At 35.6% G+C, this 18,315-nt stretch overlaps 1 protein-coding gene across 1 annotated transcript in view; it reads left to right on the forward strand.

The window, feature by feature from the left end:
- Positions 1–18,315, forward strand: part of LOC118269456 (uncharacterized) — a 219,648-nt gene that overhangs the window by 65,927 nt on the left and 135,406 nt on the right. The window lies entirely within an intron of this gene.

An 18,315-nucleotide genomic window follows, 5' to 3' on the forward strand; every position in this document is an offset into this window, starting at 1 on the left:
TTTTATTTTTATTTTATTTTTATTTTTTTTTATTTTATTTTTATTTTATTTTTATTTTTATTTTTATTTTTATTTTTATTTTTATTTTTATTTTATTTTTATTTTTTGATTTTTGAAATAAAAATATATATCTATGTCCTTTCTAAGGTTCTAAACTATATCTGTACCAAATTTCAACCAAATCCGTCAAATAGTTGCGGAGATTAATGGTATAAGCATAGAATGTTCGACGTGATTTTTAATTTGACATAACTTTTTTATTTATGAACCGATTGACATGAAACAAACACTAAATGTAAATTTAAGCATCCCACAATATATTCGTGAAAACCGCATCCAACTCGGATCAGCCGTTTCTGAGATTAGCGCGCACAGACGAACAGACAAACAGACAAACAGACAAACAGACAAAAAAAAGTTAATTACATTTTTGGGTTCGACATCGACATACCAATAACCCCTGCTATTTTTTTTATTTTTATTTTCAATGTACAGACAGCACTTTTCTACGATTTTATTATATGTATAGATAAAAATAAAATACGATTTGAACTTAATACCATAGGAATTTTCCATTTCAATTCCAAATGTCATTTTGAAGTCCTTACGACCGTGTACTGTAGGACCACTAATGATCTCTAGCGACGGTATTAAGGACCAAGTGCTCTAATTATAAAATCGCTCCTATTTTCCCAATACCCCTTGTTGTTTACTGAAATCTTTTGATCGGAGTGATAAAACAGTAATTAGTAGGTTAAAAAGGTCATTAAGAATTCAGTTTGAAGCACATTTGAAAAAGAGACCAATTATTCCACTTAGTCGCATTCCATTTCAAATTTTATTAAAAACGGTTAGAGCCCATGTTTCTAGAAGAGGCCGAACTTGATTGGCTACGCTTAGAAGCACTGAATGTGACACACAAAATGTGACACCGATCACTTCTGTCGCCGGAGTGTAGGTTGAACAAGTGTACTCAGTGCAATGAACGAATGAGAAGTGCTTTGGAGGATGTGATTCATGAGTATAAAACCTAGGTGTCTTCAAGTCTTCGGTGAAGAAATTGCTTGGCCTAAGGAGTGATGAAAAATCGACCTATAAAGTATAAAAAAGTGTGTACAGTGTAGTCAGTAGATTTTTCGGTCGTTCATACAAAAATCTTTGGTTCCATCTCGTCTCTTACCTTAAACGTTAATTATGTTATCCCATCTTCAATTTTACCTCCGCAAATTGACCTCAATTTGTAAACCTACAAGGCTTTTTAAGAAATAAAATTCTAACTTTGAAGTATCGAGTGTTTTTTTTAATGTTTCCTCTTTTTAGGACAAATTGAGTGCAAATGGAATTTCGAATGGTGATACTTGAGGAAGTCCGTTCTCTTTGAGCTGTCAGCTTTTTTTATCTGTTCCGTTGGTTGATTGGTTCATTTAGAGACCAATGGGGTCCATCGTTTTTAGTTGAAAGGACTTGATGGCGTCATTTAATTATTCTGTGTCCTAGATATCTCTTATATATAAAAAAGAATTTCTGTTCGTTAATCTCGCTAAGACTCGAAAACGGCTGGACTGATTTGGCAAATTTTGGTCGTGAATTATTTGTGGAAATCTATTGTATTATTGTCGTTTATACCCGACTGCGCCAGAAGGAGGGTTATTTCTATAACTTAACCTTAATGTAATTTTAATAAAATTACGAAATAAGACCTCTCCTCTTTCTCTTGTATTATTACTTAAATGTCTTAACGTAATTGGCGAAACGTGGGTGTTACATTTAATATGTAGACCTTTTATCGTCAATTAAAGCTTAATGTCACATTTTGAGAGACAGTCCTCGTCTCCTTGTCATCAGCGAAATACTTAATGTAGACGCAGACACAAAATGTTATGCAAAATACCAATTACCGACAAATGATGCTTCAGTATCATCGAGAAAATATTGTTTCCGAAGATTTCCGATCTCATTTACCATCATTCATAATTCCATAGCAAATGCTTCGCGAAAAATTGCCGACATTCAATTATGTAGGCACCGGCATGGTGATTGATGGAGCCGTCACTGTCCGCAAGCGGGAACTGAACTTTGTACATCGATCATTGGTTGTTCTATCACCGACAGGGTTTATTATATTCATCTTTTTTAATATACTCAACTGGGAATTATGTTAGCGTAGGTCGGTACTCAATTGTTGAATTGATAGACAGATCAATCTAATTGTTGCTTCTAGAATTAATGAAGGGAGAAAATGGGTTTAATAATAGGTAATAGGGCATGGTAACCAATAATCATCACATGAACCATCTGTCAAGTTAACTTTTTTAAGATATACTTAGTAACCAATTATTTTCTTCATTGAATACACTATCTCGTCCATGTAAGAAGAATCGAGCCTGTAACCAAACTCTCTTATTTCAGACTTTTTTTTGGAATAAGCCTGTAAACGAGCAGTCAGATCACCTGATGGTAAACAATCGCCGCCGCCCATAGGCACTTGAAACACCAGAGGCGTTACAAGTGTATTACCTGCCTTCTGGAGATTAGGAATTGAAAGGTTGTTGGTGAATCGGCGATTGGAAAGGGGGGTAATTGGGCCTCCGGTAATCTCACTTACACTACGAAATACAGCGTTGTTTCACGTCGGTTTTTCTTTGAGGTCGTGGTATCCCTACGGTCGAGCCGGCCAAATTGTGCCGAAGCATGGCTCTTCCACAATTAGATACTCTCAAAACTAAAAAATCTAATAATATCTGTCTCAATTTAAAGACCAAACACACTTCTTATTTAGTAGAGAGTTTGAGTCTGTTAGTCTAAAAAGGGCAGTCGTACTAACTTGTATTACTTTTATGTAGATTGCCATATAGGGTTACCGAACTGATTTAAAGCCTTACACACACGAGTATAGTACCCTCTTTAGGGAATATAGGGAAGTTACAAAGCTTATGTATTCAAAGCACTAAAGCGAGGAAGCAGTTGAGTTATTGATCTAACGGTCCTTATACATATTCATGGAGCAATGGATATGTCTTTGGGTCAATCAAAGTTGCGTTTAGATCATTATTATTGCTCATCCAATTACGACTGAGTTTATGATCGGTTTAATAGATTCCCTGTTTATGATTGGTGGTTGTGTGTAGAGGTTGTAAGCGTGTTTTTGTGGTGTAATCTAATCATAATTATGTACTTACAAGCAAGAGTACGGTGACAGCAGTTTTAGACTTCCTTTTAAAACGTTGCTCCACGATATGATTTTCTCCTGTGTGCGTCCGTGCGGAAATCGAACCCGCTACACGTTGCACGGCAGCCAGTTGCCCAGCCACCGCGCCAATCGTCCCGAGTCGAGCAGAGTATTACTGGGCTCTTTTGGTTTTTCGTAAATTTCTCAGTAGTAGCACGGAGTCTGGAATTGTGCCCAGTATAATATGGCAATAGGCTCATCCCTTATTACATGGGACTTATAACACAAATGGTAAAAAGTTGATGTACATTGTATAGCGGCATTACGTGCCGTAATGTGCACCTCTACTCACCTCTTCGGAGATAAAAGGTGTGGTGTTGCATATTATAAAAAAAAAAAACACAAATCTCAAAAACAAAACACTGCCTAGTTTCTATTTATTCAAAAACCAACAATTACAAGGTTGTGTCAAGGTTCCATTGAGCTATATGCAGCAAGCCAAGGCCAAGCCAGGGCAAGCCAGGCCGCTTGGAGGGCCCTTCTCGAGGCCGGGACATGTCGCGAATTAGGCGCGTTGAACCACTTGGACTAATTTTTCAAGATGGCGCCATTGTAATAGTATTGCGAGGAGAGATACGGGTTTTGATGTAATTTTGGAGTTAGTTAAGTGTGGTTGGTGTAATAATAATTTTGAATCATTAATTTGTTTTGGCATACACTAACTATTAAATTAGTCTATTAGTCTAGTTAGACTATCAGATTTCTTCAGGTAAGAAGAAGAAGAAGTATGTATTTTGTACTCTACTTTTTTGGAAAATTAATATGCGTGATATTTTGTTATGTTACATGTTTATTATATATTTAAAATGTTTATATTATAATTTTCGTGAAACATACTAACTTAATTATTATATTTTTTTGGTTACATACGTAACTGTTTAGCGAGAAACTCGACTAGCTAGACTATAATTTTATTATAGTAGCTGTTGCCGCGTGGTGTGTCGCCGAATGCTGCTCATAAATATGAGCCCCAAGCATGGCTTGATAATAGTCGAGGTCTTTGTCAAACAGTTTCGTAAGTAAGCCGAAAAACATAATAATTAACTGATTCAAATGATAATGACTATTGACAGTATGACTGAATTATATCATCTAAAATCTATGTAACTTAGAAAATTATTAAGTTCTATTTAAAAGCCTTGTTTTATTCGAAACACTACAGACTATAAGCTAGGTCTAGTTTTATAGACACAGACACAAATTACTTTTGATTGAAATCTCTGTGATTTATATTGAAAACGTTTTAATTAAGTTGATTCACTGGTTTAGTCTCTATTGATATAATGTTGAATTGTCTCTGAATAATTTCTATGACAAATTAATTATTCTGGTTATTCATTGAGATTGGTATGTAAATTTGTTTTAGATACTATTGTTTAATATATTATTATTTAGTTGTAGTAAATGTGGTAGCTGGCAATAATTAAGTGTGGTTTATTACTTTATTACTACAAGTCGGTGTGACAGAAATGTCGCTTGTGAACAATTCACGTTGAACTGTATTGGTAAGCAAATAATGAAAACAATGTAACATGATTTTTTTGTGAGGGGAAAATCATGCAATTATTTTTGCTGCCTTGAGTGAGGCGAGAGGAAGTGTCAGACTCTTACTGACTAATAGCTGCCTCTTTCCAACTCCTGCTTTTCGAGCCGGAGCCCCGGCAACCCGTTAGAAAGTCCGCAGGGTCGATATCAGCCCTACTGGACCGTCTGTGCTGGTCTAAAGGAACTTTGAGGCGCGCGCGGAACGCCACGCGGTGTACGCGGTCTATTTCTGGTCAGGGTCCGAGCTACTCTTGCTCGCCGTCCGCAGACACGACCATTTCAGAGATGGTCGCGCAATTCCCGACACAATATAGGAATGACTATAAGTAGTCACTCAATAACAATGTTTTTAATCGTCTTATACTCTAAAATCACGCTTAAGGTTCGTTTTGAAAACAAAATGACTGACATGTAGTAACTAGACCAGTTTCCTGACTCTTAATTTAATTAAAGTTCAAACACGTAGAGTTGTTACACTAAATGACTACTTCAAGTACTTGAAACTTAACAATATACTCGACTATTAACTATTCCGAGAAGACCAACCCTAACCTAGTAATAATTAATACTGACGTTACAAATGAGAACAATTCCTAGTACTTCAGACGTTTGTAAATACAGCCTGGTTTTTATCATTAGCCAATTTTTTTCTGAGACTTAGGTATAAATCAAACATCTTTCTTACGTCCTTCTTTAGTGAAGTCGGTTATTTTTTATTTGTAAATCATTTTTTTACTTACATACTACCTCATTGGTCTAGTAGTCGCAAGGGCGACTGCCGAACAAGGTGTCTCGGGTTCGACTCCCGGGTCGGGCAAAAGTATTAATGGGCCTTTTTCGGATTAAAAAAAAAATCTTAGTAGAGTAGCACGGAGTCTTGAACTGTGTCCAGGATATGGCAATAGGCTCACACCCTATTACATGAGACTTATAACACGAATGGTGAAAAAGTGGGTTTCCATTTTATAGCGGCATTACGTGCCGTAATGTGCACCTCTGCCTACCCCTTCGGTGATAAAAGGCGTGACGTTGCTTTCTTTTTTTTATTTAAAAATGGAATGTTTGAATCATACCTAATTCTCAGAAAAAAAAATCTGATGATAAAAAACAGGCTGTATAATTAAAAAAAAAAACCATTGCAAAGGCTTCTGCAATGGACTACAAGACAATGAGAACTAGTGTAAAGTTATCATAAAGTTCGAAGAGTAATATAAAGTTGATCCTCAGTATGCGGCATTCTGGAGTGGAAAGGAAAAAAAAGTAAAATAATTTCTTTTTTACCCAAGTGATTTCATGTTTTCCTTTGAAGAACGTTTTAAAGCAATTTAGGAACGGAGAAGCCAATGATGTTATGAAATAACGCTTTAGGCTTCTTTGTTAAATTGGCTATGTTTATTGAATCGTTTCTTAAACAACTTGAGATCAGGGAATAAATAAACTTTTTTTTTTTTATTTAAGGCTGTTTCATTAAATGTTCGTTCTTAATTATGTATTATTTCAATGAAATAGAATTTCTGACTCTTTTTTTTATGAAACACACCGGTAAATGAGCAGACGTATCACCTGATAGTAAACAATCGCCGCCGCCCATGGACACTTGAAACACCAGAGGCGTTACAAGTGCGTTGCCGGCCTTTTGGGGTTAGGAATTTAAGGGTTGTTGGGGAATCGGGGATTGGGAAGATTGGGAAGGGGGGAATTGGTCCTCCTGTAACCTCACTCACACAACTCAACATTACGCAAGTGTTGTTTCACGTCGGGTTTCGGTGAGGCCGTGGTATCATTCCGGTCAAGCCGGTCCATTCGTGCCGAAGCATGACTCTCCCACACTTAGATTATTTCTTACATTACACATGATTAATTCGTACGTTATAATATGTTTTATATTGCTGACTGAGCGTACGGTTGGCGCAGTGTGGTTCAAGTTTTGACGGGTTGACGTGTGGATGTTGTCGTAAGATTTCCCGCTCGATATTTTAGGGTTGGTCTTGTACTATTTTGGTGTTAAAGTTGTGATTCTGGAGATATGCTTCTAAGGAGTGACGTGTTTTAGTATAGATATAGCTCTGAATAGCATGAAAAGACAGATTAAAGAAACAGTAAGACAGCATGGTTGACGCGGTTGCTGGGCAATCCGCTACCACGTAACACGTTGTGGGTTCGATTCCCGCACGGAGCAACTCTTTGTTTGTAAACGTACCCACAACACAGGAGGAAATCCTAGTGTTGAGTAACGTTATTTAAAAAAATATATATTGTACAAAATGTCTATTAAAAGACACAAATACTCAGTAAACAAAACTAATCATAAACGACATAAAAAACTTCATCCAGTATCGATATACGCCATAAATAGCATCGAATCTCCTAAGTACCAATAACAAATGTACTAAGTAAATATATTGCAATAGTACCTAAAATAAAAAGCTCATTTTATGGCTTATTACACTTACTTCCAGTTAAACGGGAACCCGCAGTAATCCGAAAAATAACTTTTATTACCGAGGTAAGCCAATTTTCCAATATGGCTACCAAAACTAAACGGTTTATTTATTTTTTCTGGTTTTACGAGTTTTGATATCGAACTCATTTCTACGATAGTCAATTTCGAATTTAGAACACATTCGATATTTGGAAAAGCCTACGATCTTTCGTTCGTTGGCGGTTGGCCAAGATAGAGTTGGGCATAACGTTTGGTACTTTGTAGTGTTGCCAGTTACAATGTTTCTAATTTCAAAAGCAATGTTGCTTGCTTTTAATGCCACTTTGTAATATGAGGTTAATTGAAATGAGTGCGTTATGCTTTGGCTAATAGGCTTTAAAGTTAGTTTCATTTTATATTTTGATTAAATTAAAGCATTAAAGTGATTTGTTTTGATAACTGACTCGCTATAATAATACCATTTGTTGTATTGAAACTAAAGTTAATTGATGAGATAATAACAGATGAGTTTAGTTGTGAAGAGATTTATTTCATAGTTGTTAATAGCCCTGCAAATCGAATATTTATGTCGGATCGTTCTGCAAAAATGTTTTGAGTATCTGTCATATTTATAGTGTTTATTCTCAAAGAGAATGAGAAAGTTTACTTTCAAAGAATAGATTACCTAGTGTGAAAAAGCCATGCTTCGGCACAAATGAACCGGCACGACCGGAGTGATACCACGGCCTCACAGAAAACCGACGTGAAACAACGCTTGCGTTGTTTGAGTGACGTTACCAGAGCCCCAATTACCCACATCAGAATACCCGATTCCCCAACAACAACGCGGCAACGCACTTGTAATACCACTGGAGTTTCTAGTGTCCATGGGGCAGTAGCTTACCATCAGGTGATCCGGGTGCTCGTTTACCGGCTTATACCATAAACCAAGAACTAGGCTAACTTAGATAAGTTGGTAAGTAACTTAGTAGTATTATAGTAACTTCTGACTCCTAATTGAAAATCAATATCAATAAAATATCTCAATGACTATCTATTATCGTTTATCAAACATGCCACTCTTGGAATCGATTAGTCGGATTCGAAACACTCGAAGTTATATCGATATTTAGAGAAATGAAAATATTTTTATGTGTTATCCGTTGATACAATCTTGAAACGTTTACTTTAGTAAATCATTTATTTCATATCGATTAAGTATGTTCTGACTACCTTATTGCTTGAGTGTCAAGCGCGATTATCGAGTAAGGAATCTTGGTTTTGATTTCTGCTGGAAGATAAATATGTAGGAACCATTTTAATTTGAAATCTTTAGGACGCTTTTCCACCAGAGGTGTGCTATGCTACGTTGCTGTGGATAATGATATTCATTTGGCGGAGGTGGCGGAATCAAAACCTGCAAACAGCAAATGCCAATGTGACTGTTTCCAAGTTGCATGTTCTTTCTAAGATTATTTAGACACCAATGAAAACCGGGATAGAAAACATTACGAGGAAACCTGAACTTATATTTTTTTATTATAAGTGTGAAATCGCCAACCCGCATTGAGCAAGCGTGGTAATTAATCCTCAAACATTCTCCATGTGAGAAGAGGCCTTTGGTCAGCAGTGGCCACTTATAGGTTGTTGATCTATCACGTATATGATGATATTATAATATTACTGTCAAGTCGTTACCATTAACATTTCTTTCTAGACTTTCGTTGAATGAAACCTATGATATTATATTATCGATTCCACCCAAAACGTAACTTACAAACACATTCGGAGACATCGCCGTATCTGTTATCATTGCCTCGTACGACAAATCTAGATTTAGGTCACATCGATATTTTACCTACTTGTGTTTAGAACTATACCATTACAGTATTTCAGTACTTTGAGTACCATATGGTTCGTGTATCGTTTGAAACTGGCCTTATTGTACACATAACCAGTATACACTGATCTTTGATTGTAGGGAAAGATCATACAATGCGAGATCAAGATAAACTGGTTTTGTATATCTGGACTTGTAGCCGTATAGATGTAATATTGAAACTAGAGTTGACTTAGGTTATGCTCATTTTGCCAGTTATTAGTCTGTAGTTACGAAGGCTAGATTATTAGTATATAGGGTTGGAATCTAGGCTTTGAATTGTTAAATGAAAGATTATTAATTTAGTTATATGTATTTGTTAATGATGGTTCATTAAGATTAAGTAAAGTTTAATGTTTATAATTATTTTACTACTGAGCTCTAATGATTGATTGTTTCTCGGGTTACATTTTCAGGTAAGGATAGTAGTTTTTTATTCTAAGTACTAACATAAACAAATTTATATGTACTGTTAATGATTCCTAATCACACCTCCACATACAAATTATACATACGTATGTACCTGATGAACAACTACCCCAGAATAGCAATCAAATATCACTCTTATATTACTAATAGATACATCTATTTCTGGCGACATTACTATATCAAATACCACGCCAATCACGTTCCCAAACAACGTGTCTGTCTGTTCCAATAATATCACTATAGAACATTATATTATTTACTCTCCTTGCTATTTCTGTTATCCTGGTACCTGGTTGTAGCATCTTTATAATAAAGTTGCATATTGCTTTATGTAATTATCATGATATTTAAGTGTAGAAGAGCCATGCTTTGGCCAAATGAGCCGACTGGACCGGAATGGCCTCACAGAAAACCGACCTAAAACTACAATTGCATTGTGTTTCGTTGTATGAGTGAGGTTACCGGAGGCCCAATTACCCCCCTTTCCAATCCCAGATTTCCCAACAACCCTTAAATTCACAACGCACTTGTAACGCCTCTGGTGTTTCGGATATCCATGGGCGGCGGCGATTGCTTACCATCAGCTGATCCGTCTGCTCGTTTACCAGCTTATACCATAAAAAATCCTTTCAAAGAAATAGAACCAAACAATACCAATAACTAATTCAATTTAATAATAAAACGACACCGACTTTTACCGCAACCCATGCAATAGTTGTATACATAAATTTAACGATTTTCATTACATTGCCACCCTCAATACATCGAGTATTAGTTACATTTCGACGTGTAAAGCTTCTCTTTGTATGTGGGTTTTCAATGTAATAGCATTTATACCGAGATTTTAATGAAACCTTCCAAGCTACAGCCTTGGGTGACGTAACGAAGTTACCACTGATTTTAGCTTACAAAAAAAAGAACAGAGAAAAATTTCCTTTCCTGACTCTGATGAATTGATGAAGTTTGAATTCTTTGTAGGTTAGTGGGTCTTTTTATAGCTAAGAAATGTAGTATTATATTATATTTTTTAATGTTGTGTCTCCTTTAGTTGTCACGTGTTTAAGTGAGAGCTAGCGTTCAGACTGCAGGCTATGTCTATTTTGGTATATTAATCCCCTCAAGACAAGAGTGGGAATGGCATGCTTAAGTGTGGGAGGGACATGCTTCGGCAGACTACAGGCTGCAGCAGGCTAACAGAAAACCGATGTGATACAACGCTTGCGTTGTGTTTCGTTGTGTGAGTGATGTTACCGAAGTTCCAATTACCCCGCTTCCAGAGAACCACGAAGTCAATCCTAACCATTTTTGTAAAATAGAGCTCCTTTTTTAGGATCAGTATTAAACTACACATTTTCCAATTTATTTATATAGTTAAATAAAAAATGGTGCACGTGCTAACTGAAAGGCGACAATGAGACAACTCTCTGTGCATGAAAAATACCATGTTTAATGTATTTAAATTTCACACAATCACAACGTTTGATGATATCTTTACTCACTGGTTAAGACCAGTATGAGGTCCCAAAATTTCGGTCTTACAAAATATTTTCGACACTTAGGCTGCAAACTTAATTGTCTGTAAGGGCTAATTTTGGATAAGATAAAACCTTACTTTTCTTAATATCACACAGTCATCAAAACAAGATCAAAACAACTGAAACTTATCGAGTAGTTTTAGCACGTCTTTACAAAAGTCCTAGGGAAACACGAGAGAGAAAATGATATAATTTTATCACTCAACAAGAAGACAGAACAATCTTCCTCAATTTGCTTCAGCATTTGATTAAAATATTTTCACACATTTTCTCAAACCTTTCTGACGGCTTTCGTTACGTTTAATCTCAGATAATTGGCGACTGGGTACTCCCTGAGGCACAATTTATTCGACAATCACTGCTACAGTACCTCCTTGCTCCGATTCTCATTTTCTTCGCAACAAATGGCTGGGGCTTCTAAAAGCCAATCTAGTCTAACCTTGTATTAAGTGGCTTTATATTTTTATTGATTTCTTAACGTTGTCATTTATTCTCGTGGGTAGTGTGTTGTTTTAATTTGAAATTGAGTATGTTATTTTAGTCTTGTAAGAAAAATGTGTAGCTGTGTTAGCTATAGGGATTTATAACTAACTTAGAAAGATTGGATTCCTTTCTACGTTTGTAATATATACGTTTTTTTACGTATTATTTAGATCTAGAAGTTGGTGTCTACGTTGAATTTAATTTATAACACATCATGCCTTCATTTGCTATCGTCGAATTGTTTAACCAATTCTCTTATGAATTAAAACCTGTCCATGGGTTGCGCGTTTTTTTCTTTATGGAATAAACCGATAAACGAGCAATTGGATCACCTGATGGTAAGTAATCACCGCCGCTCATGAGCATTTGGAATATCAGAGGCGTTACAAGTACGTTGCCGGCCTTTTGAGAGTTAGGAATTTAATAGATTCGTTTTCATCAGGCAAACCATCTATACATTTGACTCTATCCCATAAAATACCTTCATATTACAGTATGTAGAACACAAAATTTACTTTACATACAAAACTAATCCCCTACATCTACGTCCAAGGACCACCTTTTATAATCCCTCCTTTAATTTGCCTTCGCAGTAAAACGTGATGCAATCATTTTAGCGTACAAACTTACTGGACAGGCCACCTTAATCTTTCCATTTAGAATCACATACGTATGTAAGCATATTGGTACCACTTCTATTCTTACGGTTGGGTCACACTACGCTTAAAACAGAGATCATTTTTAATATGAGTTTGTGAAACAAGTAAACGAGCACAAGTAAGTACAAGCGTTCACACTTGCAGTTTATTTCATGCCAGAGGTAAACGTAGGGCGTAAATAAGCTTTTAAAAATACAAATATTGTACCTCGTGACTGCGAGTCAAAACATAAAGTATAAAACTTAGAATAACTTAGTGTTTTTTCATATAAGTGCCCTTGGGATACATTAGTTACATTTTTATAGTCACTAATACTTATTATAAAGATAAACGTTTATCAAGTGGTTTATAATCGTACGTGCGGTTTTGCGGTTAAGGCGGTTAACTGCTTGCGGGAAAAAACCGTAGTGTGGCCTCACCTTTAAATAACGTACGTAGAATTAGTTTAGACAAGAGATTAGCTTCCTATGAATGTTCCAGCATCCAGTTTGAAGATATCATGTCCCATTTAATCGAGTTTGCATTTCAATAGTACGAATAACTCAGTGCTTTGGGTCTGAAGTCGATTAATACCTTCACGTGCAGACTCCCTTTTTGTTTGTGGTTTGTAGAATTGATTAAGTACATAATTAAGTTATTTGTTGATTGAGAAGGTGATTTTATTGATAGTTGTATTGATTCAAATAGGTTTTATTCTCGAAGTACAGATGAGAGAAGACTTCTTGACTGAAGAGGTACAATCTTATTTTTATCGTATGGGTATATTGGTTTGGAGGAGGAGGCACATATTCGAGGATTGATAACATATGAGGTATCTGAGAAAAATAATTGAAGATTGCAATTTTATTTATTTTGAATATAAATTAATTTCTTTGTTGATTAAACTCCTATCTTGCATTAAATTCGATGGAGGTTTAGTCGAAGCCTAAATCAAAATAAATTATTCACTAATCTTTAATGTAATAATAAACATCTGTACAAATAATTTATTTTAACCCCTATTTCATATCTAACAAAGCTCAATTTATAAATTACGAGTAATCCCAAATCAAAAAGAGTATTTTAATTTAAGATTTTATCATAAAGTTTGATAAAGGTAATTCACGTTAATATTAAAACGCTTTTCGAACTTCAAAAATGAATTCTAAGTGCTATTTACTTTGAATTAAAATTGTAATGTTCGTTTTGGTTGAAAGGAAAGTTTGGGAACATGTCATACTGAGTTTAATACTTCTTGATTTATTTATTTAGGATCTTTAACAAAGGTTACTCTGAATATTTCAGTTTAGTTACAACGGTATTTCGTTTGTTACAGGTATAGGAGTTGACTGCACGGTTGGCGGGGTGGTTGGGCAACTGTCTGCTGTGCAACGTGTAGTGGGTTCGATTCGCGGACGGAGCCGCTCTTTGTATGATCCATGCATGTGAAATTTTATGTTTGTAAACGCACCCACGACCCAGGAAAAGTCATAGTTTGGGGTTACGTTTTTTTTAAACACAAACACATTTCTTTAGACACAATGGTTATTTTATGTGTCTACAATCAATAAAAAAACATTATATAGTTACCGGTTTAGCAGTCCTTTCCTTTAATGAGATATAAATGAGCAGACGGATTACCTACAGTGATTAGCCTTGAACACCAGAAATACCAGAGGAGTAGGAATTTAAGGAATTAGATCAGTCTGTCTCCTTAAGATAAGATATCATTGAAAAAATTTAATTGGTTTGTATGTTATAGATTTTTGTAATTATCTGAGCTACTTAGCAAAATTACTACAAGTAATTTAACCATAATAAAAATCTTAGACTTAACTGTTCTTTCCGAGACGATAGTTTGACTGAAACTATTAGTATACTTATGAATAATAATTACACAGCAATGCCAGTATTTTAGTAAACATTCGATTATAATGTGCCACGTCGTGGTGACTTCCATAGCCATATCAAGATTTGCCGTCTAGTCAACCGAATCGATAACGTATCGTGTGGTGCTTCCGAAATTTCAAGTCGCCGTACCGATGCTAAAAATAGGGGCTGATGTATATGGAGTTTGGTGCCGACTGTAAACTACCCAACTAAGTTTAATGTTTGATCTGGGTCTTATAATTAGAAAATCCATCAAAACTAACGACTACGTATTTATCTGTTCTGTGGCGTAAATTGTTGATCTGTGATTAGTTACTGAAGGTAAATAGAAAAACGAAGTCAAACTTAGGACTTGTTTCACAATGTCTGGATAGCCGCTATGTATCCGATAACTTTGAATTAAGAACGTAATTCGTATGCACTATCTGTCACATAAGTTTATTGGGCACTTACATGAAGGTGGTGAAATAGGTGCTTAGGCAGTTGTCCCACCGGCAACGATGAACGAGTAACGAGTAGAGCTAGAACTAGAAACGAGTTAAGCGAGACGTGGCGAGCGAGTGTGTAGTTCTGATATTTGTGTAGCTCGGCTACAAGCGAGTGTGCGAGTGAGGCGGGCGATTACTCGCATCAGTACGATACGCACTGTAGAAAAATGACCATTGGTCGCTTGGCGAGTGTCGCCGAGCGAGTGTTATCTTTCATAGCTCTTGTCGCTCAGCGACAAACTAGTGAAGCGAGCACTCGCCGGCAGTGTGAACAGTCAGCGATCAACTATTTGTATATGCATCTCTTTTGTTTACACGGAAAGTATATCTATTGTACGTTTCTTGAGCGAGAAAATAGCCGATAGTTAGTCGTTCACTCGCCGTTGGTGGGACAACTGCCTTAGATTGGTGCTAATTGAAGAGGCTTATATCTAAGATATATTTTTTAAATCGTTTGTCATTTTTAGGTGATATGAATGTTATATTATTGGCAGCTTTGAGCCATGTTTTTCCTACATTTCTGGTGATTTTAATGGAGCGTCATTTTGTTTTACTTCACATCATCAGCCTACAGGTGCCGGTTAAAGGCCTCTTTCCATTTCATCTAGTTTTATTTGATTTAATATTACCAGTTCTTAGCCTTTTAAAACAGTTTAAAACAACGAAAACGAATTGACGTTCACCTAATACGGAATCGGTTTTCAGTTTAGCATTACAGTCATCAAACAATTTTCCCCAATTTTCGTCAGTACGTGCATGACCCAAAACTTGTAGAGGATTACGTTTTGACACCGTTCGCTTCGGTACACTTCGGTAATAAATTTGATTTTGACAAATGTGGCTTTTGGGACCGCCGCGTCGCCTTGACCGCTGCCTTACAATATTGGATTACACTCGGAATGCTGAGTAAATAAATATTTGAATGTTTCATGTGTGATTCGTTTTCCCATTTTCCTTATTAGAGGGCTTGTGGATCAAAGTGCATAGGTCATTCACCCTCGTCATGTGTACGAAGGCTACTTATGACGAATATGTTTATATCTGACGGAACTTTGATCTTTTAGGGTAAGTATTGTTGTCTCTATAATGTATTGAAATATGATATTGCTGTAGAATGAACCGATTTTCAGACTCTGAATCGTCTACATTGATATGGAATAACTGCCGTACTCAGAGTTATTTTATGGTTACTTAACCCAATTCTTAGCACTACTTATTTAGGTATATATTCATTAGGTATTTAAGAAAGATATACAAATTTTAACAATTATATTGCATTATTTATAAAGAAAATCGATGCTACAAAAGGATCGATTTACGAAGACACCATATATCGTTACGGTATGAGAATGGAATGTGAAACCTATGAAGGATATAAAATTATTTCTCTAGGGATATCCCAAATCGTGGCGAAAGGGACAGTCCCTTTGAAAAGGACAGAGAACGCCGTCCTAATCTGCTACAGCCATATTGTGGTTTGAGCCTCATGGAACCCAACATACCTGGCCTAATATCCGAATTACGGGAAAATCCCAATACCCTAATAACAATATATTATGCATAGTTTCCTCATAATGGTTTTAGTTACATAGTTTTTATATGACATCTTCAGTTATGAATTCTAAATGGTATGTATAAGGTGTTTTAAAAGTATTGCGTTTGAAGATTACAATAGTGAATATAAATGATTGATTAATTATTAATATTTTATTCACAAAAATCTCCGTATTAGTTTGTTATGAAAGAGCTGTCTTTTCACTTTCGCTTTGTCAATTAAAACAATAGATAGCAATTGTTTTCATCACATGTATTTATGAACCACTTTATGTAGAGTAGAGTGCGAATGCAATACAATACAATTATTACCGTACGTTGCTCTCATAAAAGGACTCAGAAACAAAAATAAAACATTAGTTCTAATAGTCTTTCAAAACAACAGCCATCATTCTATTACTCATTTCAAATTAAACTCCGTTCCACTCGTAACTCAAAACTCGGTGACATAAGGCTCGAGCCTCCGATAGCGATACGTGGGAATGTACACACAAATTCACTTCAAGCTACGCAATTCCAGTTTATCGTGGTCTCGCTCTATATGATTTTTCTTCACATTCAACGGTCAATTTATACTAGTTGGTTAAGCTTGATATAATGCCGTGTGTGAGGAGCAAACTTTTATCGTGAGTTCTACTAAGACATTTTATACTTCTACAACTCGTTTTTCGAATAGTTTAGAACACTTAAGAACAACAGTTAGGCTTTTTATCTTGAACAAGTTTTAGAAATAAATGTTTTCTTTCGTTTTGTTGTTATTGTGAGGATATATTGCTTCATTTTCTAAATTAACGATACTTGATATAATTCAAGATTTTAATTTATACATATTTCTAATTACTTACATAATAAAAAGGATTTGGGTATTGTATTACGCGTAAAATACAAATTAATGTTGTATAAATAGAAGAGTAAATAAATTTCATAATAATTTAAATCTGCTTTGTTAAAATACTTTGACTCATTATTTTACTTCAAATACCTGAAATGAACTTTATGTTTGTACCTAAAAATAGGAGATAAATAATTTTTGATACCTTTATTTTGGAGCAGGAAAATCATCCAATAACTTCTCCCGCCTTGCGTGAGGCGAGAGGGAATGTCAGACTCTTACTGACTAAAAACCCGTTCCTACTCTCAGTTTTCGAGATTTTTAGTACCTAAAGAGTTTTTATAATAACAGCTATCGTTAGATATTAACTAAAATTTACGGTTTACTTCCGTATATTAATAGAGAAAAGCTCTACTAGTTTCAAATCACAGAGGGACTCTTCATCATGAGCAGCGTGCGCAGACGTAGCGACGTCCCGCAGCCTACTAGGCTGTGCTAACCTAAAGAGTTGATTATGTAAATGAATAATAATATAATCAGTCTTCTTAGTATTTCGCTTGGATTTATGGCACTTCTCTGTCGGTATAGTATTACGTTTAATTAATTGAAGCCTTAATACTGTCATTATACCGTCGTTTTTTATGGTTATTGATTTGTAAGATTAATTTCAATTGTGACTAGTAAACATTATGCCTTTGTATAAATAAAGCCTACTCAAAACAGAGTAGAGTAAAGTTTTAGACAAATACTAGGTTACTTTGTACCACCTCAAACATTTTGTTCTCACACTTTTAATCTTCCCTGGACTTCCACAAATAATTCAAGAGTACTTTTTATGGCATTAGCCGATAAACGTACGACGGATCACCTGATGGTAAGCAATCGCCGCCGCCCATGCACACCCAAAACACCCGTATCATTCCGGTCGAGCCGGCCCATACGTGCCGAAACATGGCTCTCCCACACTTAAATGGCTGTAGGAGACAACACGAATTCCTTTATATTTACGAATTTCACTTTTTAACATACAAAACCCTGTATGCGGTTAAATCTTCCCCCAATAAATGTTTCAAAGACTAAGGGTATGGAAATTCTTGTAATTATTCAAATTGTTTCGATTATAAACGCGGCTGTTATCTTATGTTATGGAATTTGTCGAGATTGTAGACTGCATTTTTATTTTGTAAACGTTTTCATACATAATATAAATACGAGAATCCATGTAGTATGTTTTCTAGATGTTTATAATGATTTTTCATTTAAAAGAAGCTTGTTAGTAGTAATTATAGTTAAATTCATTCCTGGGCTTTGTTTCGGCTGTTTGATGTAGTTGATTGCTACATCTGCGTAGCCGGTCGCTACGAAGGTGTAGTCGATCGCTACGAAAGTGT

This window comes from Spodoptera frugiperda, chromosome 2 (assembly GCF_023101765.2).
Source record: "Spodoptera frugiperda isolate SF20-4 chromosome 2, AGI-APGP_CSIRO_Sfru_2.0, whole genome shotgun sequence".
In the NCBI taxonomy this organism is placed as follows: Eukaryota; Metazoa; Arthropoda; class Insecta; order Lepidoptera; family Noctuidae; genus Spodoptera; species Spodoptera frugiperda.